The 22,322-nt window shown below is 38.5% G+C and overlaps 1 pseudogene across 1 annotated transcript in view; it reads left to right on the forward strand.

Annotated features, from left to right (window-relative positions):
• LOC309978642 (transmembrane 9 superfamily member 2-like) overlaps positions 1-22,322 on the forward strand; it is a 98,144-nt pseudogene that overhangs the window by 52,674 nt on the left and 23,148 nt on the right. Inside the window, exons 14-18 of the transcript in view lie at positions 13,334-13,448; positions 13,773-13,817; positions 15,097-15,245; positions 17,719-17,830; positions 20,576-20,747. The product of the transcript in view is annotated as a transmembrane 9 superfamily member 2-like (transcript). The remainder of the gene's footprint in view (positions 1-13,333; positions 13,449-13,772; positions 13,818-15,096; positions 15,246-17,718; positions 17,831-20,575; positions 20,748-22,322) is intronic.

Genomic DNA, 22,322 nt, shown 5'->3' on the forward strand with positions numbered 1-22,322 from the left:
TGCTTTGGCTATTCGGGGTCTTTTGCAGTTCCATACAAATTTTACGGTTGCTCTTTCTATCTCTGTGAAAAATGCCATTGGAATTTTTCAGCTGGCAATCTACTAATCTAATTTCTGTCTCTATGGACTTGCCTCTTCTGGACATTTCATATAAATGGAATCATAAAAATTGTGGCCTCTTGTGTGTGACTTCTTTCACTTAGCATAATGTTTTCAGGGTTCATCCATGTTATAGCATGTATCACTACTTCATTCCTTTTATGATTGAACAGTATTCCATTGTATCAATATACCACTTTTTGTTTACCCATTCATAAGTTGATGGTCATTTGGGCTGTTTTCACCTTTTGGATAATATGAATAGTGTTGCTATGAACATTTGTATGTGATGTTTTGAGTGAAAATATGCTTCCAATTCTACTGGGTAGATACTGGGTATATACCTGGGAGTAGAATTACTGGGTCATATGGTCACTATGCTTACTATTTTGAGAGACCGCCAGACTATTTTCAAAAGTTGTTGTACCATTTTACATTCCCACCAGCAATGTATGAGGGTTCCAATTTCTCTACACCCTCGTCAACACTTGTTACTGTTTTTGCTTATAGCCATCCTAATTATTATGAAGTGATATTTCATTGTAGTTTTAATTTACACTTTTTGATGACTAATGATATTGAGCATCTTTTCATGTGCTTATTGGTCATTTGCATATCTTCTTTAGAAATATGTCTATTCAAATCCTTTGTCCGTTTTTAAATTGGATTATTTTTCTTTTTATTGTTGAATTGTAAGAGTTCTGTATATATTTTGGTTACTAGTTGCTTATCAGGTATATGATTTGTAAATATTTTCTTCCATTCTGTGAATTGTCATCTCAATTTCTTGATAGTGTTCTTTGAAGTGCAAAACTTTAAAATTTTTATGACATTCACTTTATTTACTTTTTCTTTGGTTGCTTGTGCTTTAGGTGTCATATTTAAGAAGCCTAATCCAAGGTCATTAAAATTTATGCTTGGGCTTACATGGTGGTGCAGTGGTTGAGAGTCCACCTGCTGATGCAGGGGACACGGGTTCGTGCCCCGGTCTGGGAAGATCCCACATGCCGCGGAGCAGCTGGGCCCGTGAGCCATGGCTGCTGAGCCTGCGCGTCTGGAGCCTGTGCTCCGCAACGGGAGAGGCCACAACAGTGAGAGGCCCGTGTACCGCAAAAAAAGAAAAATAAAATTTATGCTTATGTTTTCATATAAAAGTCTTCTAGTTTTACATCTTAAATATAGGTCTTTGATCCATTTTGAGTTAATTTTTGTGTATGTGTGAGGTATGGATCTAACTTCATTCTTTTGTACATGGATATCCAGTTGTTCTGACATTATTTGTTGAAAAGACTCTTCTGCTCCAACTGATTTGTCTTGATTCCCTTATTGAAAATGAAGTGTCCATAAATCTGTGGGTTTATTTCTGAACTTTCACTCCTATTCCATTGGTCTATATGTCTATCCTTAGACCAGTACCCGTAGTCTTTTCTCCTTTTTTTTTTTTTTTTTTTGCGGTACGCGGGCCTCTCACCGCCATGGCCTCTCCCGCCGCGAAGCACAGGCTCTGGACGTGCAGGCTCAGCGGCCATGGCTCACGGGCCCAGCCGCTCCGCGGCACGTGGGATCCTCCCGGACTGGTGCATGAACCCGTGTCCCCTGCATCGGCAGGCGGACTCCCAACCACTGCGCCACCAGGGAAGCCCCTTTTTTCCTTTTTTTATAAGTTTGTTGCTCCTTTTTGTGTATTTGTAATCTCTGAGATTATCTCTAATCTATTTATTTATTTATTTATTTTTGGCTGTGTTGGGTCTTAGTTGTGGCATGCGGGGTCTTTTGTTGTGGTGTGCAGGCTCTTCATTGTGGCACATGGGCTTCTCTCTAGTTGTGGCACATGGGCTCCAGAGCGCATGGGCTCTCTAGTTGTGGCATGTGGGCTCTCTAGTTGTGGCACACAGGCTCAGTTGTTGCAGCGCATGGGCATAGATCCCACGGAATGTGGGATTTTAGTCCCCCAACCAGCGATCGAACCTGCGTCCCCTGCATTGGAAGGTGGATTCTTAACCACTGGACCACCAGGGAATCCCACCCATAGTCTTGATTTTAGTCTGTAGCTTTTAATACATTTTGAAATTAGGAAGTGGGAGTCCTCCAGCTTTTTTCTTTTTCAAGATTATTTTGGCTGTTCTGGAACTTTGCATTTCCATGTGAGTTTTAGGAAGGGCTTTTCAATTTCTTCAAAAAGCTGACTGGGATTTTGATAAGACTGCATGGAATCTGTAGATCAATTTGGGGGATATTGCCATCTTAACAATATTAAGTCTTCCAATTCATGAATACAGGATGTCTTTTCATTTATTTGGTCTTCTTTAATTCCTTTCAATTACATTAGACTTTGGGTGATTTCAGAACTGTTAAATTTATTGAGACTTGTGTTATGGACTAACATATGGTCTATCCTGGAGAACGTTCCATGTACACTTGAGAAGAATGTGTATTCTGCTGTCAATGGGTGGAGTGTTCTATAGATGTCTGTTATGTCTAGGAGGTTTACAGTGTTGTTAAAGTCTTTCATTTTCTTGTTGATCTTCTGTCTAGTTGTTCTATCCATTATTGAAAGTGTTTATTCAAGTCTCCAGCTATCATTGTTGGATTGTCTGTTTCTTCCTTCAGTTCTGTCAGTTTTTGCTTCATATATTTTTGGGGCTCTGCTGTTAGGTACATATATGTTTACAATTGTTATATATTCTTGATAGATTGATACTTTTATTGTTATAAAAGTCCTTCTTTACCTCTCATAATGCTTTTTGTCTTAAAGTCAAATATATTTTGTCTGTTAGAAGTATAGCCACTCTAGCTCTCTTTTGGTTACTGTTTGCATGATATATCTGTATACAGTTGACCCTAGAACAACATGGGGACTAGGGGCCCTGACCACCTGCACAAAAATCTGTGTATAACTTTAGAGTCAGCCCTCTCTATCCACGATTCTGCATCCACGGATTCAACCAATAGCAGATTGTATAGCACTGTAGTATATATTTACTGGAAAAAAATCCATGTATGAGTGGACCCGTGCAGTTCAAACCCATTTTGTTCAAGTGTCAACTGTATGTAAAATCCTTTTACTTTCAATCTGTTTGTGTCTCTGAATCAAAATTGTGTCTCTTGTAGACATCATATATTTATTTGGATCATTTTTGGGGGGTTCCTTTTGCCAACCTGTGCCTTTTAATTGGAATATTTCATCCATGTACATTTAATGAAATTATTGATAAGGTAGGATTTACATCTGATATATTGCTATTTTCTTTCTATAAATTTTAGGTCTTTTTTGTCCCTTCATTACTGCCCTCTATTGTGTTAAATAGATATTTTTAGTGTACTATTTTTATTCCCTTGTCCTTTCTTTTACTATTATTTTGAGCTTCTTTTTAGTGGTTACGTTATAGATTACAATTAATGTCTCAATTTATAACAATCTAGTTCAGATTAGTACCAACTTAATTTCAATATTATTAAAAATATTATATGCTCATATATAGCTCCTTTCCCTCCTCCCTCCTTTGTGCTGTTATTGTCATACAAATTACATCTTAATGCTTTGTATACTCATCAACACAGATTTATAATTACTGCATTATGCAGCTGTCTTTTAAATTTGATAGCCAAAAAAGGAGTTTTAAATAATATTTACTAATATCATTTACTAATATTATTACCTTTCTAATCTTAGGCTTCTTCATCTGCAGTATGGAAATAATAGTATTATCTACTTCATATGGTTGTTATGAAGATTAAATGGGATAATGTATTAAAGCATTTGGAACAGTGCCTAGCACATAATAAGTGCTTAACAAATGGTAGCTGTGGTTATTAGCTACTGTTTTCTTCTATTATCATGCCTTTGCTCAAGCTATTCCATCTATTTGTAATCCCTTCGTTCCAATTTTCCAATGACAAATTTCTGTTCATTCTTTAATTTCTAGCTCAAATACTACCACTTTCATGTTTTGAAATTGTACAATGTCTATTACCATTATTACAACACTTACAACAGTATTTCTTAGATTGGAGTTATTTGTGATATGTCTTATCTCTCATTTTACATTCAAAGACTCATGAGGGTCAGTACTATGTCTTACTCATTTCTGTATCTTTCACAGTGTGTAGCCCAGTGCCTTGTATGAAGTATGAGTGCTTATAGAGAGTAAGTGCTCAGTAAATGACTGAATCATAAATAATTTAAAATGCAAGACATATTCAGTTTCCTAGTTCTGTTAGTAGAACTGAATGCAGTTTAAAAGCAATAAACCAGGCATGATACAAAGAACATGTTTCCCTCAAGAGGTTTAGGGGCTCTCTTAGGTACATGAGAGACAGAATCATAAGGTACTGGGATTCTTAGTTCTTAGAATGTGATAGGTTACCAGAGAATTTCAGTGCCTCGTGGCATATACATGGACAGTAAAAAAATGGATTTGATATTGAGCTGCATGAGTTGCTTGTATGTTTTGAAGATTAATCCTTTGTCATTTGCTTCATTTGCAAATATTTTCTCCAATTCTGAGGGTTGTCTTTTGGTCTTATTTATGGTTTCCTTTGCTGTGCAAAAGCTTTGAAGTTTCATTAGGTCCCATTTGTTTATTTTTGTTTTTATTTCCATTTCTCTAGGAGGTGGGTCAGAAAGGATCTTGCTGTGATTTATGTCATAGAGTGTTCTGCCTAATTTTCATCTAAGAGTTTGATGGTGTCTGCCCTTACATTTAGGTCTTTAATCCATTTTGAGTTTATTTTTGTGTATGGTGTTAGGGAGTGTTCTAATTTCATTCTTTTACACGTAGCTGTCCAGTTTTCCCAGCACCACTTATTGAAGAGACTATCTTTTCTCCATTGTATATTCTTGCCTCCTTTATCAAAGATAAGGTGACCATATGTGCGTGGGTTTATCTCTGGGCTTTCTATCCTGTTCCATTGATCTATCTTTCTGTTTTATGTGCCAGTACCATACTGTCTTGATTACTGTAGCTTTGTAGTATAGTCTGAAGTCAGGGAGCCTGATTCCTCCAGCTCCATTTTTCTTTCTCAAGATTGCTTTGGCTATTCGGGATCTTTTGTGTTTCCATACAAATTGTGAAATTTTTTGTTCTAGTTCTGTGAAAAATGCCAGTGGTAGTTTGATAGGGATTGCACTGACTCTGTAGATTGCTTTGGGTAGTAGAGTCATTTTCGCAATGTTGATTCTTCCAATCCAAGAACATGGTATATCTCTCCATCTATTTGTATCATCTTTAATTTCTTTCATCAGTGTCTTATAATTTTCTGCATACAGGTCTTTTGTCTCCTTAGGTAGGTTTATTCCTAGATATTTTATTCCTTTTGTTGCAATGGTAAATGGGAGTGTTTTCTTAATTTCACTTTCAGATTTTTCATCATTAGTGTATAGGAATGCCAGAGATTTCTGTGCATTAATTTTGTATCCTGCTACTTTACCAAATTCACTGATTAGCTCTAGTAGTTTTCTGGTAGCATCTTTAGGATTTTCTATGTATAGTATCATGTCATCTGCAAACAGTGACATCTTTACTTATTCTTTTCCAATTTGGATTCCTTTTATTTCTTTTTCTTCTCTGATTGCTGTGGCTAAAACTTCCAAAACTATGTTGAATAATAGTGGTGAGAGTGGGCAACCTTGTCTTGTTCCTGAACCCAATCCAAAAATGGGTAGAAGACCTAAATAGACATTTCTTCAAAGAAGATATACAGATTGCCAACAAACACATGGAAGAATGCTCAACATCATTAATCATCAGAGAAATGCAAATCAAAACTACAATGAGATATCATCTCACACCGGTCAGAATGGCCATCATCAAAAAATCTACAAACAATACATGCTGGAGAGGGTGTGGAGAAAAGGGAACCCTCTTGCACTGTTGGTGGGAATGTAAACTGATACAGCCACTATGGCGAACAGTATGGAGGTTCGTTAAAAAACTAAAAATAAAACTACCATGTGACCCAGCAATCCCACTACTGGGCGTATACCCTGAGAAAACCATAATTCAAAAAGAGTCATGTACCAAAATGTTCATTGCAGCTCTACTTACAATAGCCACGACATGGAAGCAACCTAAGTGTCCATCAACAGATGAATGGATAAAGAAGATGTGGCACATATATACAATGGAATATTACTCAGCCATAAAGAGAAACAAAATTGAGTTATTTGTAGTGAGGTGGATGGACCTAGAGACTGTCATACAGAGTAAAGTAAGTCAGAAAGAGAAAAAGAAATACCGTATGCTAACACATATATATGGAATCTAAAAAAAAGAAAAAAAATGGTCAGAAGAGCCTAGGGGCAAGACGGGAATAAAGATGCAGACCTACTAGAGAATGGACTTGAGGACATGGGGAGGGGGAAGAGTAAGCTGGGAGAAAGTGAGAGAGTGGCATGGACATGTACACATTACCAAACGTAAAATAGATAGCCAGAGGGGTGGGATAGGGAGGGTGGGAGGGAGGGAGATGCAAGAGGGAAGAGATATGGGGACATATGTATATGTATAACTGATTCACTTTGTTATAAAGCAGAAACTAACACACCATTGTAAAGCAATTATACTCCAATAAAGATGTTAGAAAATGGATTTGAATTTAAATGGAGAAGCAGTTAAACTAATGAACATACGCTTCCTAAGAGAAATTGAAGAAAGTAAAATTATTTATTTATTTATATATTTATTTATTTATTTATTTTTGCGGTACGCGGGCCTCTCACTGATGTGGCCTCTCCCGTTGCGGAGCACAGGCTCCGGATGCGCAGGCTCAGCGGCCATAGCTCATGGGCCCAGCCGCTCCGCGGCATGTGGGACCTTCCCGGACCGGGCACAAACCCGTGGCATGTACTCAAATTTTAAAATTAGAAAGTTTGAATTCCAGTACTCAGTATTAGGTGAGTGACTTTGGATAAGTCCTATAACCTTTCTGATTGTCCATTTGCTTACTTGTAATGCTTGTGTCACAGAGTCATTTAGAGAAGTAAATGAACTAATGGATTGTGAAATTGTTTTGTGAGCTACAAAGCATTTTTAGTCACTCTTTTCTTTTCTGTTCCTACTGTTCTATGCCTATCATCTGCTATAGCATTTCCTATGTTGTAATTTATTTGTTTATCTCTGTCTCCCACTAGACTGAGCTTTATCAGAGCAAGGATTTTTGTTTTATTTATCTTGGAACACCAGGGCCGAACACATAGGTACTCAATAAATGTTTAATGAATGTGTGAATAAATGTTTCGAGTAGGAGGTGGACCCAGGTTACCTTTTAAGTTTCCTTTTAGTTTTGCTGTTTAAGATTCCATGAAAAGGTCTAGAAATAATTAGAGATTGACAAAGGAATTCACACTTAGAATATAAAAACCTGAAATTGAAGGGCAGTTACAGAATCATTAAACACATATCAACATTCTAGAGTGTACTTTCAAAAGGGAAATTGTTGAGACGGGTTAATTGAGTTTATGTATAAGAAGGGAGGTTATGATTTGTCAAGTGAGAAGTAATTTTTCTGGCCATAGAAAGATAACAGCTGAAATGAGTCTCTCCAAAGCTAGGAAATGTGGCAGAGGAATATCGTGGCTAAACAAATTCATTACAGCAGAAAGGAATTAAAAAACATTTTAAGAAGTATGGTTAAGTCATGGGAAACTAGACTCCCTTATTGAGATGCCAAAAACTGATGAGACATAAGGTGGAGCTTTTGTTGTTGTATATGTTGTTTTTGAAAGGACTGGAAACTACATCTTCAACAGGAGCAAAGTATGGATAGATATGTTTACTGAAAAAAGTGTTGATAGACAGAAGAGACCGTGAACACAAGGGGGAAAGGTGGAGTAGAAGTAGTAAAATGAAAGAACAAATGACTGAAGGTTTAGAAAGGACCAACTCACTTATAATGAGAGAGGGGGAAGCATCCAAGGCAGTGATCCTAAGTAAGAAATTGAAAATACATCATAAATGTGAAGGCAGCCTTAAAATCCTAAAATTAGAATGGACCTTGAGAGAATTTACAACTGAAGAACAAAACCAGAGATTCTCTAAACAGTAGACCTCAAAGCCTAACCTGGTTCAGCATGAAGTGGCTGTCACCACATTCCCTGGCTCTGATCTTTGACAAAATGTTTGGGGTAGGAGAAGATAGACGTGATTGGTCAAGTTGGTTCCTACCATAGAGACTTTATTATAGCACAGTGGAATGGAGAAAGCTTGCTCTTAAAAAAGTCATACACATCTGATTACGAATCCCAGCTCTACCTCTTATCAGCTGTTCAATCTTCAGCAGATTACTTAATATCCCTAAAATACATTCAGAAAGAACTCTGTCTATCCACATAACTTCTGTTTTTCATATACCTGGGTTGATCATTAATTTTCCTTTTTTTTTCCTGTTCTTCATTTCTTTCTTTTTTTAAACACTGCTTTCTAAGACATTTCATCAGCTTTATCTTCCAACCCTTTTATTAAGGTTTAAATTCCTCTTGTCATTTTTTAAAAACTGAAGTATAGTTGATTTACAATGTTGTGTTAATTTCAGGTGTACAGTACAGTGATTCAGTTATACATATACATATATATATATATCCGTTTTCAGATTCTTTTCCATATAGGTTATTACAAAATACTGAGTATAGTTCCCTGTGTTATACAGTAGGTGCTTGTTGGTTATCTATTTTATATATAGCAGTGTGTATATGTTAATCCCAAACTCCTGATTTATCCCCACCCCCTTTCCCCTTTGGTAACCATAAGTTTGTTTTCTATGTCTGTGAGTCTCTTTCTGTTTTGTAAATAAGTTCTTTGTATTTTTTTTTTAGATTCCACATATAAGCACCTATTGTCATATTTTTAATTCCTAAGACCTCTTCTATTTTCTCAAAAGTCCTTTAAAATTTCCTCTTCTTGTCTCATGGCTGCAAAGTCTTCTTTAATTTCTCTGAAGATCATATATTTTCTTGGTAAAGTTTTCTTCTGAGCTTCAGGGATCTTCTCTAAGGGACTAGCCCTCCCGTCTAACGTGGAGGTCTTCAAGGGGAGTTGTTTGGCTCTGCAGGTCTTCAGCATCTAAGGCTGACTTTCAACCAGTCCTCCTGGTGTTAGCCAGTCGTTCACCCCTACTTGTAGAGGTACCTGGCACTGCAAATTCCTGAACCTTTTTGGAGCTCTGTGGTATAAAATTTCTTTTAAAAAAATTTTATTTATTTATTTTTGGCTGCGTCGGGTCTTCGTTGCGGCACGCGGGATTTTTTGTTGAGGCACACGGGCTTAGTTGCCCTGCAGCATGTGGGATCTTAGTTCCCTGACCAGGGATCGAACCCGCGTCCTCAGCATTGGGAGGTAGATTCTTAACCACTGGGCCACGAGGGAAGTCCCTTGTGGTATAAACTGAGTTGCCTCTCAGCTTTCCCTACTGATGACTTCGGATACAGGTTCCCACTTTCTACTAACTTGGTTACTATTTGTCCGCTATCTGGTTTCCAAAATTTGCTGTCAATGTCTTCTCCCCTGTATCCCCCATCCTTTTGTATTTATGCCTTTTAAAAATTCCTTTGCTATAATTTTATCAGGGTTTTGAGGAGGGAGCAGAGCTAAATGTGTGAGTTCAATCTGCCATCTTTAACCCAAAGTCTTTTAATTCTTCACGTCTTTTGTATCCTTCAGGTCTTTTATATCCATCCTTTACATTTTAACCATCACCACATTGTACAGATTCTTAACATTTTAGTCTCCTTGCCTCTAGTGTCTCCTCCCTTAGATTTGTCCTTCGAAATGCTATAGGTTCACCTTCCTGGAAAACTGCGCTGTGTACCTCACAGCTTTGAGTGTAAAAACCCTTCAGTTGCTTCCTGATGCTGACAGGATAAAGCCTACATTCCTTAACCTGACTTTCAAAGCCTTCCACAATCTAGCCTCTGCCCACCTTTTCAACCTCATCTTTTAGGCTTTCAGAAACACTCACATCCATACCCACCCACAGCCATACTCAGCTTGTAGCTGTGATCAAACTTGTCTGGCACACATACAAGCACAGTAGCTGGGCTTGCCTGGGGGTTTATCCAGTAGACTTAGGGGTTGACCTGCTGATTTTGAATGACTAATTTAAAACTCTGTTTTATTTTTTTTGGAAAATTTAAATTATTTTATTATAAAAAGTTATACAAAATAAACCATAAACACAACAGTGAAAAATAAAATTTAAACAGAGTTAAGCCAGTCCATAAAACATTTCAAATGAAAAAGTAATAACAAAAACGTTATCAGCACATTTGAAATTATTCACCTTTAGATATATGATGCTTTATTTCCTAGACTTAACATAGTGATCTCATTACACTTAGTTAGGCTGTGAAATATTACATAGTATTTTTATTTATTTATTTTGCGGTACGTGGGCCTCTAACTGCTGTGGCCTCTCCCGTTGCGGAGCACAGGCTCCGGACGCGCGGGCTCAGCGGCCATGGCTCACGGGCCCAGCCGCACCGCGGCATGTGGGATCTTCCCAGACCGGGGCACGAACTCATGTCCTCTGCATTGGCAGGCGGACTCTCAACCACTGCGCCACCAGGGAAGCCCTCAATATACTTTTTATTTATCTTTTATTAAGTATAGTTGAATTACAGTGTTGTGTTAATTACTGCGGTACAGCAAAATGACTCAGTTATACATACATACACTCTTTTTGTTGTTCTTTTCCATTATGGTTTATCACAGGATATTGAATATAGTTCCCTGTGCTGTACAGTAGGACCTTGTTGTTTATCCATCCTATAGATACCAGTTTGCATCTGTTAATTCCAACTCCCACTCCTACTCTCTCCCACACCCCTCCCCCTTGACAAGTATATATATATATATATATATATATATATATTTTTTTTTTTTTTTGGTGGTACGCGGCCTCTCACTGTTGTGGCCTCTCCCATTGCGGAGCACAAGCTCCGGACGCGCAGGCTCAGTGGCCATGGCTCACGGGCCTAGCCGCTCCGCGGCATGTGGGATCTTCCCAGACCGGGGCACGAACCTGTGTCCCCTGCATCGGCAGGCAGACTCTCAACCACTGCACCACCAGGGAAGCCCGGCAAATATATTTTTTAAAAGCAAATCAAACTGGCCACCATTCCTGAAAATGCCTCCTACACTATGCTGGAATTTAAAAGGACTTTTAATAACTTCAAGCCCTATCTGCACTACATGTGAGGCAGCCTTTAAAATTTCTTTACCTCCTGTACTGAAGGCAAAGAAAAAGAAATTGAAAATATCTGCATGATAGTAAAAAATTTTCCCCCATTACTTAGAGCTATTAATAGAAATTGTACGGCAGAATCTTTATTAGGAAGGCTGTGAAAAAAATAAAGATGTGTGTAAGATAATTTTAATGAAATTTCTTACAGGAAATATTTGTAAAACTCTTTGTTTTAAATGAATACTTGTCTGACTTGAGGCTTTTTTTTTTTTTTAAAGCACTGACTAATTTAATCCTCAGATCCACGGTGGCATTGGTACTTTTGTTTTTAATTAATTAATTTATTTTTGCTGTGTTGGGTCTTCGTTTCTGTGCAAGGGCTTTCTTTAGTTGTGGCAAGCGGGGGCCACTCTTCATCGCGGTGCGCGGGCCTCTCACTATCGTGGCCTCTCTTGTTGCAGAGCACAAGCTCCAGACGCTCAGGCTTCAGTAGTTGTGGCTCACGGGCCTAGTTGCTCCGCGGCATGTGGGATCCTCCCAGACCAGGGCACGAACCCGTGTCCCCTGCATTGGCAGGCAGATTCTCAACCACTGCGCCACCAGGGAAGCCCCTGGTAGTTCTACTTTTAATTTTTTGAGGAACCTCCAAATTGTTTTCCATAGTGGCTGCACCAGTTTACATTCCCTCCAACAGTGCATGAAGGTTTCCTTTCCCCCACACCCTTGTGAACACTTGATTTTGTTGTCTTTTTGGTGATAGTCACTCTGACAGGTGTGAGGTGATATCTCATTGTGGTTTTGATTTGCATTTCCTGATGATTAACGATGTTGAGCATCTTTTCATGTGTCTTTTGGCTCTCTGTCTTCTTTGGAAGTGTCTATTCAGGTCCTCTGCCCATTTTTCATTAGATTGTTTGGGTTTTTTTAAATATTGAGTTGTGTGAGTTCTTTACATACTTTGGATACTGACCCCTTATCAGACATATCACTTGCAAATATCTTCTCCCATTCAGTAGGTTGCCTTTTCATTTTGTTGATGGTTTCCTTCACTATGAAAGAGTTTTTTTAATCCAGTCCACTTGTTTATTTTTGATTTTGTTTCCCTTGCCTGAGGAGACATATCCAAAGAAATATTGCTAAGACCAATGTCCAAGAGCATACTATACTGTCCCGGGTTGAGACCAGTAGCTGTGGCACACGGGCCTAGTTGCTCCGCGGCATGTGGGATCCTCCCAGACCAGGTCTCGAACCCGTGTCCCCTGCATTAGCAGGCAGATTCTCAACCACTGCGCCACCAGGGAAGCCCCTGACTTGAGGCTTTTAATAGTCCATTTCATTCAGTCTAGGATTCTAAAATCTTTTTTTAAAATTAATTAATTACTTTTATTTATTTTTTGGCTGTGTTGAGTCTTCGTTGTTGCGCGCGGGCTTTCTCTAGTTGCGGCGAGCGGGGGCTACTCTTCGTTGTGGTGCGCAGGCTTCTCTCACTGCGATGGCTTTTCTTGTTGCAGAGCACGGGCTCTAGGCATGCGGGCTTCAGTAGTTGTGGCACGCAGTCTCTAGAGTGCAAGCTCAGTAGTTGTGGCACACGGGCTTAGTTGCTCTGCGGCATGTGGGATCTTCCTGGACCAGGGCTTGAACCCGTGTCCCCTGCATTGGCAGGCAGATTCTTAACCATTGCGCCACCAGGGAAGTCCCCTAAAATCTGTTTTTAATATATGTATTTTCTTAATTGTGTTCACTATATTGCATATTGAGTTTTTCAGTGGTATATTATTCCACACCTTATTTATTTTCTGCTAGACTCTTGAGCTGAAAAGATGAGTGGAATGTAGAAATTATGTCCTGTAATAAACTGCTATCTTATTATATGGTATTGAGTTTACGCTCCAGCTCAATGACTGGGTTTTTACAGTGTGATTTAATATTCTTCTAGGGTTTAGCGTAGTAATTTGTGATATCCTTCCCACCAAAAGAGTGTTCTGACATTCACATCAAGTATGTTTGTAACATTTTCCTGAAATCATAACGTTTTCTGATGACTTTTCTCCTCTAGTATCCTCTTTGCTGACCTCTTCATCATGAATCTAATTCTTTGGGTGGAAGGGTCATCAGCTGCCGTCTCCTTTGGTACCCTGATAGGTATCCTCACAACGTGGTTTGGAATTTCAGTACTGCTAACATTTTTTTTTAAACAAGTTTATTTTCTTTTTTTTAAATTTTATTTATTTATTTTTGGCTGTGTTGGGTCTTCGTTTCTGTGCGAGGGCTTTCTCTAGTTGCGGCGAGCGGGGGCCACTCTTCATCACGGTGCGCGGGCCTCTCACTGTCGCGGCCTCTCTTGTTGCGGAGCGCAGGCTCCAGACGTGCAGGCTCAGTAGTGTGGCTCACGGGCCTAGTTGCTCCGCGGCATGTGGGACCTTCCCAGACCAGGGCTCGAACCCGTGTCCCCTACATTGGCAGGCAGATTCTCAACCACTGCGCCACCAGGGAAGCCCCCACTATCATTTTTGGGTGCATACATTGGAAGCAAGAAAAAGGTAAACTTTAAAAATACTTCTTTTGACCATTGAGTGATGTCTGAAATAATACCTCCATGTGTGTAGACTATACATGGAATGGAAGATGTACCATTGGAGAAAATGACAAAGAATAATCATTTAGGGATAAAAGACTCCTACAAATTGTAAATGAAAGACAGTAACACTTTAAAAGGCATTCTTTAATGTATTTCTCATTTTATGGGTTGTTTATATTTCCCTCTCTCTCTGATGGGCAAAATTAAAAGGATATATTGTAGGAAGGCTGACTTTAAGAAAGTCAGAAAAATAATAAGACTATATAGTTGGGGGAAGAAAGCTAAGATACAATCCAAGAAATGAGGCTGTTCAGTTTACAGATTTTTTTCTTTTCCATTATGGTTTATCCCAGGATATTGAATATAGTTCCCTGTGCTATACAGTAGGACCTTGCTGTTTATCCATTCTATACGTAATAGTTTTCATCTAATCCAGTTTACAGATCTGAAGTTAGCCTATTCCACGTATAGGGAAAAGGAACAGTATACCAAAAAGACTAAATGAGGCCACACTGCAAAAGGGTTGTATTATAAAGATATAGCAGGGGAGAAATAAGACAAAACAAAACAGGAGGTGGAGTTCCACAGAGAGCAGAAAAAGAAAATTTTCTGAAAGCTATTAACAAATTTTCAGAGGCAAATTATTAGACAAATTCTAAGAGAGAACTTTCGGACATCATATATTATTTCGTATTGCAATAGTCACTAGTAAGTTTTGTCCAATCTCTCCCTTGAAATTTGTAGGAAAAGTTAAACATCCTTATTGTTTAGCTGTGTCCTATCTAGTATGCTGGCGACTAGACACCTGTGGCTTTTGAGTACTTGGAATGTGGCTAGTCTGAATTATGTGCTGTAAGTGTAAAATACACACTGGTTTTCAACAATTTAGAACAACAACAAGAGGAATGCAAAATATCTGATTAATAAGTTTTATATTGATCATAAATTTAAATGATAGTATTTGGACATGTTAGATCATTAGATCAGATAAAATATATTAATAAATTAATTTTACCTGTTGGTTTTTTTTTTTACTTTTTAAAATGCAGCTACTAAAAAATTTGATACTGCATTTGTGGCTTGCATCATAGTATTCCTGTTGCACAGCATTGGTCTAGCCTCTGCCCACATAACTGCTCTTGGAACTATTCAGATTCAAGATTGTGTATTTTGATGGTATCTGTATAAATTTACTTCAGTTTTGTTTCATTCTGATTTTCATTTCATTTATTTTCGAGCAGTTTAGGTATCCAGTTCGCACAAACCAGATTCCCCGTCAGATTCCTCAACAGACTTTCATTAGAAAACCACTTTTGGGCCTCATCATCAGTGGCATTTTACCTTTTGGCTGTATTTTTATTCAACTCTTTTGCATTCTAAACAGTATTTGGTGAGTATTGTATCTTCCTAATCTCAAAAATATTAAATGTTAATAAATTAATTTTTTATATGTCAAAGAGGTTAAATTCTGGTGTGGTAAAACTTTACTTGCTACCCTGTTTTATCCAGGAAATAGCAATCTGACCTGAGGGAATTTCCTAGGAAACTAAGACTTAATTCACAAAATTATAAAGCTACTTTTGGATGGAAATGTCTATAAAGATTTGCTTTTTGGAAATGAATAACCTCTTTTTTTTTGTTTTGCGGTACGCGGGCCTCTCACTGTTGTGGCCTCTCCCGTTGCGGAGCACAGGCTCCGGACGCGCAGGCTCAACGGCCGTGGCTCACGGGCCCAGCCGCTCCGCGGCACGTGTGATCTTCCCGGACCGGGGCACGAACCCGTGTCGCCTGCATCGGCAGGCGGAATCTCAATCACTGCGCCACCAGGGAAGCCCTTAATAACTTCTTTTTAAGCCTTTCCAGGTGACTTAGAAAAGTTGGTCTCAAACTGTACTTCTTTGAGATTTTGCAAGGGGTGGGATGGGGGTGTCCCTTGGAGGGAGGTGCGTAAAGATGGGAAGGGGCAGCTCTGATTTGTATCTGTTTTCCATACTGGCCTTCCATGCAAGATTTCATGCTAAAAATAATTTGAAGACCACTGATTTTGGGTCTTCATCTGTATTGAGCTATAAGTAATGGTTTTCTATCTTCCTTTCTGTCAACTTTTAGTTCTGATGTCAGATGCCTTTTCCTTATAACTTTCCTCTTTTTATCTGCTACTTTTAATCTGTTGTAGTTTAAGAAGTCTAATAGCCAAGATAGTTAGAGATGCATGTGAAGTAGGAACAGGTACTCTCTGATTAAAGTGCCACAGCTTTAGTGCCCCTGCTTTGTGACAGCTATTTCAGTTGCTCCAAGTCCCTTTTTTTCTTACTTCCTGATTCTTGACAGCATTTTGGTTTCGGGAGTTGGCCAAGTGGGGTGTTACTGTGGAAGGATTTTTGGAGAGGGGGCAAAAGCACTATAAAATGAAATAAGATAAAATAAAATAAATAAAATGCAGTCGCCAACTGTGTGTGTTTATAACACTTTTGTCCCAAAGGAATCTTCTGGACAAAACTTTGAAGTCCTTGGAAATTAGGCTTAATCACGTACATTAACTGCTCACCTTTTAAACAGCATTGTGTCAAAATTGTTTAAAAGATAAGCAATAAAATCTGTTACCTTGTCAGCAACTAAATATTTAACATGCTGCGAAATAGATTACAGTAACCAAATTTTCCAGATGTTTTTGAAGGAAAAGTAACTTTAAAGCGAAACTGAAAGATTCTTTAGATGAATTAATTTAAAAAATTTTTTTTTAACATTTTACTTTATATTGGAGTATAGTTGATTAACCATGTTGTGATAGTTTCAGGTGTACAGCAAAGTGATTCAGTTGTATGTATACATGTATCTATTCTTTTTCAAGTTCTTCTCCCATTTAGGTTGTTACAGAATATTGAGCAGAGTTTCCTGTGCTATGCAGTAGGCCCTTGTTGGTTATCCACCTTAAATACAGCAATGTGTACATGTCAATACCATATTCCCTAACTATCCCTTTCCCCCCACCCTTTCCCCCTGGTAACCATAAGTTCGTTCTCTAATAGATGAATTAATTTTTGTTTCAATGAGAAACAGCACGCTTGTTGTGTACAACTTTGTATGTATTTATTAACTCTAGAGGTGATTCTCTCCTACCTCCATCCTTCATCCTCACTCCCAGGTGTATATCTTACATGAGGTTTTAAAATGGGATATTGATCAGTTCACCAGTTTCTTCTTCTCTTCAGAAGGCTTTTAAAAATGTGTATTTCTTATCCCAATTTAGTCAGCTCGCTCTATAATAATGAAAGAAATTACTTCATTCCTTCGAAGTTTGACCTAAATGTAATCCACACATAGATGTTTTTAAAGATGCATGTTTGAAAGTATATTTAATAGAATTATGTGTGTCATGCTATAAAGACCTATTTGGGGAAGCTACCTGTCAACAGACCTCCAAAAGCAAAATGGCGTGTGTTTCTGTGGTTTTCTGTTGTATAATGTAGTCACTGGTATTATGGCATTTACAACCTTCCATTTCTAAAGAGAAAGCATGTTTTTAAATGTGTATAGAGAAAATTGATGGGTCTCAAGTGAAAACTAAATTATAGGATCAGAGAAATATGGGTAAGTAGCAACACTGATTCTGACGAGAGAGGATATGACCAAACTCTGAAGCTGTGTCGGTAAAGGAATATATATATATATATATATACACACACTCGATACTGCATGGATACTACATGGATTTGATGATACTGCATGGATAGATGAAGGTTTGGAATGAAAAGCCCAAGGTGAGAAAAGTGTGTGACAGTTTACTGTATAGAGTTGGACGGATCTTTTTGTGTGTATTGTTAAGTTAAAGGTTACTTTAAAGCTGTCATTTTTCTTTTCAGGTCTCATCAGATGTACTTCATGTTTGGGTTCCTTTTCTTAGTCTTTATAATTCTCCTGATTATTTGTTCAGAAGCTACTGTTCTGCTGTGTTATTTTCATTTGTGTACTGAGGTAAAGACATAGGAAACAAATGTATCTGAAGCTTTCTAAACTTGCATTACTGGAATTAGAGGTCTGTGTTGAGAAAGGAATTGAAATAAATGTTAACTGCATGGTTTCTATAACTTGGGATCACTTTTATATTGTGTTTTTCTAATGACACATTTTAATTTTAATGCATCTATCAAGTTAATGATACTTTGATGGAAAATTTTCAACAGAAAGCAATTTCTCTCTGGCTAGTTACTATAATTGCTGCGTAATATTCAGTTAACATAGAAAAATATAGGGAACTGATTTGATAGTTTAGACATATAAAAGATCTGGTTCGATGATGTTTTCTTTTTAACAATTAAAATTTTCTTGCAGCTTAGGCCAGGATTGCATTTTATGGGTTTGAGATTTCTGCTAAAGGCCCTTTCTCTTTCATTTCATTGCCTTTTGGTTACCATGGGCATAAATAATTCTTTTTACCCCATGCCATCCCCAATTTTTTCCTGATGTCATTTTGGATAACTAAGCTGGTGGTGAACATGTTTTCTTTTTTTCTAAGTTAATTAATTAATTAATTTATTTTTGGCTGTGTTGGGTCTTCGTTGCTGTGCACGGCCTTTCTCTAGTTGCGGCGAGTGGGGGCTACTCTTTGTTGTGATGTGCGGGCTTCTCATGGCGGTGGCTTCTCGTTGCAGAGCACGGGCCCTAGGTACGCGGGTTTCAGTAGTTGTGGCACGTGGGCTCAGTAGTTGTAGTTCACGGTTTCTAGAGCACAGGCTCAGTAGTTGTGGCTTGCTGGCTCTAGAGCACAGGCTCAGTAGTTGTGGCGCACAGGCTTAGTTGCTCCGTGGCATGTGGGATCTTCCTGGACCAGGACTCAAACCCATGTCCCCTGCATTAGCAGGTGGATTCTTAACCCCTGTGCCACCAGGGAAGTCCCTGAACATGTTTTCTTAAATCCCCTAAATCCTCTTATTTTGGTAGTTTAATGTGACTCTCTAAAGGTGACAAGAGAGTTTAGGGAATGATTATTATATACATGATGTCTTAGAGCATTTTTTTCTTGAGCTATAAGAATAAAGGTAAAAAATATATAATTATGTATATATTATACGTAGCTACTCATTCATTCTGTGGTACATTTTGTCATAGAAAATCTGCAACAGTCATTAATGAAACATACATTGATAGGCATATAATGTGTATATTTTTATTCCTTAGAAAATGTTTTGGGGGCCCCCAAGACCACCCACATGTTTGGTGACTCACTAGAAGGACTCATGGGACTCAGGGTATAGATGTCTTCTTGGCTAGGGTTTGTTACAGCAAAAGGATACACAACAGGATCAGCAAGGGAAAAAGACACAGGTGGAACCTGGGAAAAAATCCATGTGCAGTCTTCCTATGCTTTCTCTCTCTCATGAGGGGACACACCAAGCATGCTCCTTTCTCCAGCAGTAAAAAAATGCAGGAATATATGTGTAACATGTCTGCCCAGGGAAGCCCATTAGAGACTCAGCATCCAAGGTTTTTATTGGGAGCTAGTCACATAGGCACCCTCTGCCTAGCAACTCCCAAAATTCCAGACTCTGAAAAGGAAAGCAAGTGTTCACCATAAATCACATTGTTTGTACAGTCTAGGTGGAGCAAACCAGTCTCATCAGTCAGGGAATGATTAAATGCCAAATTCCCAGATATAAGCCAAGAGTCAACCTTGTAAGCAGACCCTTCCAAAGATAGCAACCTCAGACCTGCTATGTTAACTCTTTTCTGCACACTTTATCCCCTTGGCCCTTGACCACCGTGCCTTTATGGTAAAATTACTATCAGGAAGGGCCCATGGGACAGGATGAGACTAACCTGATTATTGACCTCAGTCATGCCTCCATGGGTCCTGAATTTAGCCAGTTAAAACAAATCCTATTAACCATAAAGGTCTGTCTTAGAGAAACAAACAGACTTATAGAAAAAGAGATCAGGTTTGTGTTGACCAGAGGCAGGGGTTGGGGGGAGGGAGAATTGGATGAAGGTGGTCAAAAGGTACAAACTTGCAGTTATCAGATAAATAAGTACTAGGGGTGTAATGTACAACATGATAAATACAATTAACACTGTTGTATGTTATATATGAAAGTTGTTGAGACAGTAAATCCTAAATTCTCATCACAAGGAAAACATTTTTTTCTGTTTCTTTAATTTTGTATCTGTATGAGATGATGGGTGCTCACTAAATTTACTGTGAAAATCATTTCATGATGTATGTAAGTCAAATCATTATGCTGTATAACTTAAACTTAGATAGTGTTGTATGTCAGTTATATCTCAATAAAAATCCCAATAAAACTGAAATGGTAAAAAAAGGTCTATCTTAAATTTCTATATTCACCTTTTTTTACCTGGCCTGAGGCATCAATTCAGGCCCAGCACAACTCTGGCCAGTAAATTGAAGCTGACCTGAAAGCCTTCCAGGGCCGAGGCAGCATCTGCAGAGAAAGGATGCACACATTAGAAGTACAATCCCCGAGGGCACACATTGTCCCCCTGGAAACCAAGAGTTTATCATTGTTAGGGCTCCCCAAGCAGGATGTACATTAGTCAGACAGTACATATTATATTAAATTTCTTATAAAACTTCCCCCTTTATTTCTTTTAATCCATAATCCTACAGAGCCTATTTTATGTTTCTTGTTATTACAATAATTGCTAACCCATGGATAGTTAGAATTTCATCTAAAAATTTGTTTTTTCTACCTCTTTTTGCAGGATTATCATTGGTGGTGGAGAGCCTTTTTTACCAGCAGTTTTACAGCTGTTTACCTTCTTTTGTATGCAGTTTATTACTTCTTTACCAAACTTCAAATCACGGGCATTGCAAACACCATTTTGTACTTTGGGTACACGATGATCATGGTCTTGATTTTCTTCCTTTTCACAGGTAAGCACAGAATTACTTTGTGTATTTCAGATTCTCTAAAAAGACTTGGCGATAGCCATAATATAATAAGCATCAATTAACAATTAATGGAAGGAAGAGGGATCAAAGTCATCATGTTCATTTTTATGCTTTGGAGATAAAAGATTGCAAAGCCCGGGGAGCTGGAGGGACCTTATGTACTTAGCTGTAAGACTGTCTCTTGTGAATGTTTTTAAACAGTAGGGATGTGTTCCAAAGCACAGTAAGAGTTATGTGTAATCACCTTTGACTAGCTCCCAAGCATAAAAAATTAACCGACTTGGATAACTTTTAAATGAGTAAAATTAGATTAAGTCAATACAAGCAATTATAGGTGAGGAACAAGATGTATACTTCTCAGGATTACTCATTTGGGATTGTTATTTGGGTTCCGCTGTGATGGAAACTTTTGTTTAAATTAATACTTGAAGCAGGTGAAAAAATGGCATGGTTTCTAAGATGATCCAGTTGGAGAAATAATGAAGATGGAGAGCTTTACTCCCTTTCTAACCCAAGGGAAGCAGCGGTCCACCTCTACCTGCCTCACTTTTAAGTTCTGGTTTTAGCTCAAGTCATATCACTTGTGTAGATAAGTTTGGAACATTTCAAATATTTTTCTCCGATTTTAACTCTCAGCCTCAACAAATATGGAAAAATTAACAATGGAAGTTTGTCAGAAATCAAAGCCTTAAGACACATGTAGACATTATCTGAGAAACTGGGCATCTTGGTTGGTGGCTTCTTTCTGTGCTTTTCGTATACTGCTGCTCTCAACTCCTCAGTAAAGAGAAGACTGGACAGGCCTTCTCTCATCTCTCAGCCACCAGAAGTTCTATTTAGGGACCTCCCTGGCGGTCCAGTTGTTGGGACTCCGCTCTTCCACTTCCATTGCACGGGGCCCGGGTTTGATCCCTGGTTGGGGAACTAAAAAAGTTCTATTTAAAACCGAAGGCCTGAGAGTGTCTCACCATTCTAGTCTACCAGCCTCCTCATGTTTGTTTTTGAGGTTTTTAAGCTTTTTACTGAAATATGCCTGCAGAAAAGTGCACACATCATAAGTGTAGAGCAGTGAGCACAATCTGTAACTGACACCCACGTTAATAAACAGTACGTGATCTGCACGCCCAAACCACTGTCGGGCCTCTTTCCATTCACCTTTCCCAAAAAGCAACCACTATCCTGACTTTTAACAGCATCGGTTAATTTGGCCTGTTTTTGATTTGTAGGTAAATGGAATCATACGAGATCTACTATTTTAAGTCTGGCTTCACTGGGGTCTGGTTTCTTTTTCTCAAGATTGTTTGCGAATTTCATCCGTATCGCTGTGCGAACGTGTTGTCTCTGCCCCTCGCGTGTTCTGTTTTGGGTTTCTCCCCTTGTGAGTTACTGGCTTTTCTATTTGTGTAATGTGCAGTTAGATGGATTATGTTTTCTTTTCTTCATTACCTAACACTTTGACTCAGGCTGCCTTTTTCTGGGAGTCTTATATTACAACAGCTTCTTTCAGAAGTTAGATGTCATCCCAAATGGTCACATTGCTGACAAAAATCTGTGCCC

The sequence above is a fragment of the Leucopleurus acutus genome (assembly GCF_964270905.1).
Source record: "Leucopleurus acutus genome assembly, chromosome: X".
Taxonomy (NCBI): Eukaryota; Metazoa; Chordata; class Mammalia; order Artiodactyla; family Delphinidae; genus Leucopleurus; species Leucopleurus acutus.